At 32.8% G+C, this 1,988-nt stretch overlaps 1 long non-coding RNA gene across 1 annotated transcript; it reads left to right on the top strand.

Moving 5' to 3' along the window:
• The first annotated feature begins 6 nt into the window (after positions 1 to 6).
• LOC104941752 (uncharacterized) lies at positions 7 to 1,727 on the top strand. The gene is made up of 2 exons (XR_797929.1): positions 7 to 413; positions 465 to 1,727. It is a non-coding gene; the product is annotated as an uncharacterized lncRNA (long non-coding RNA).
• The last annotated feature ends 261 nt before the right edge of the window (positions 1,728 to 1,988 follow it).

The following is a 1,988-nucleotide window of genomic DNA, read 5'->3' as shown; positions in this document are numbered from 1 at the left end:
TTAACAGCTAATCCACTTTAACAGCTAATCCACTTTAACAGCTAATCCACTTTAACATCCATTCCATTTTAACAGCTAATCCACTTTAACATCAATTCCATTTTAACAGCTAATCCACTTTAACATCCATTCCATTTTAACAGCTAATCCACTTTAACAGCTAATCCACTTTAACATCCATTCCATTTTAACAGCTAATCCACTTTAACAGCTAATCCACTTTAACAGCTAATCCACTTTAACAGCTAATCCACTTTAACATCCATTCCATTTTAACAGCTAATCCACTTTAACATCCATTCCATTTTAACAGCTAATCCACTTTAACATCCATTCCATTTTAACAGCTAATCCACTTTAACAGCTAATCCACTTTAACAGCTAATCTACTTTAACAGCTAATCCACTTTAACATCAATTCCATTTTAACAGCTAATCCATTTTAACAGCTAATCCATTTTAACAGCTAATCCACTTTAACAGCTAATCTACTTTAACAGCTAATCCACTTTAACATCCATTCCACCTCAACAGCTAATCCACTTTAACAGCTAATCCACCTTAACAACCATTCCACTTTAAAAGCCATTCCACCTTAACAGCCATTCCACCTTAACAGCCATTCCACCTTAACAGTCAATAAATGCTAATGTCCTCTCCGTCAGCTGTCTGTCTGTCTGTCTCTTTGTGGATAAGTGAGTTTATAATGAGATGAATAACAATCTAAATATTGTGTTTAGTGGCTTCAAAGAGATTCAAACCGAGTTCACTGATACTGAGTTAATGACAGGTAAACGCTCCTCTATTCCTAATTATCCAGAATCAAAAAGTCCACTAAAGTGTATAAATCAAAGTGGATCAGGGAAGTTCTGAGTGAACAATTCTTAAAATAAAGCACAGTGAAAACTTAATGGGCACAATTTAGACTATATTTTAATATATTCTGAGTAAAAACTGTCTTTTAAAAGTCAGAATTGATCTTTAGTATCTCAGTATCAGCTGGAGGTGATGCGTCGCTTCATGTTCATTCAAACCTTTAAACAATCTGTGAGTCTATGAATCTATAAGATCAGTATTATTTAAACGTGTTTCAGTAACAGCTGTATCAGTGTTTGAGTGTCTTATAAAAGATAACCCACCGGGGAAATAACCATGAGTCGTTAGGAATAACAGATGATGGTCAAATAAGTTGGTGTTTGACTATATAAGATAATATCTGGAATAAATGACCATCATTGTGTCATCAAAATACAGTTAAACCAACATTTTGTATATTTCTTTAACTTTTAAAGTGCCCGTATTAGTGAGCCTTATTTATAATAATAACTTTTAAATATTTAGTAATTTAATATATTACATTTTAATATTTCTTATGTCGTTCTACCTCATGATTTTATTAAACAGTATTGTTATTATTCCTAACGTTGCATATCTTTATTTTCCTGAATTTTTTATCGCACTGATTTTATTTATTTAAAAATATCTAATTTATGAGTTTTCTACTTTCTGAGACGGTGATCCTGAGGGTTTTTATCCGTCATGTTTCTAACGTGTGACGCGTGTTTCTCCGTCTGTCAATGTGTTATAAAGTGATTTCAGTGAAGTGCTTTTATTTTGAAAGGGAGAACCACAGTATGATTAAACGGGGACCAAACTTAACAAAACCTTAATGTTCAAAAGGACAAACGGTGATCTGTCATTGTTCTGAAATAAAATGTTAAATTAAATACGTGTCTTTGTGGTTTTTGGCCAGCAGGGGGCAGCACAGTACAGCGACCCGAAACTCCTCCATCAGGAGAAACAGCTTCAGAAAGGATGCAGATATAAAAACTCAAATGAAAAATATAAGTTGACTGAAAAAACTAATTGACCAAATAAATTGACTAAAAATTATTTGACCAGAAAAAAAGTGGACCAAAAAAAAGTTGCTCCAAAAAGAGTGGACCAAAAAAAGTTGACTAAAAGATAAGATGTCAAAAAAAATGTAA

The sequence above is a fragment of the Notothenia coriiceps genome, unplaced genomic scaffold (assembly GCF_000735185.1).
Source record: "Notothenia coriiceps isolate Sejong01 unplaced genomic scaffold, NC01 NC01_scaffold00003839, whole genome shotgun sequence".
Lineage (NCBI taxonomy): Eukaryota > Metazoa > Chordata > Actinopteri > Perciformes > Nototheniidae > Notothenia > Notothenia coriiceps.
This window is presented reverse-complemented; position numbering and strand designations above follow the sequence as displayed.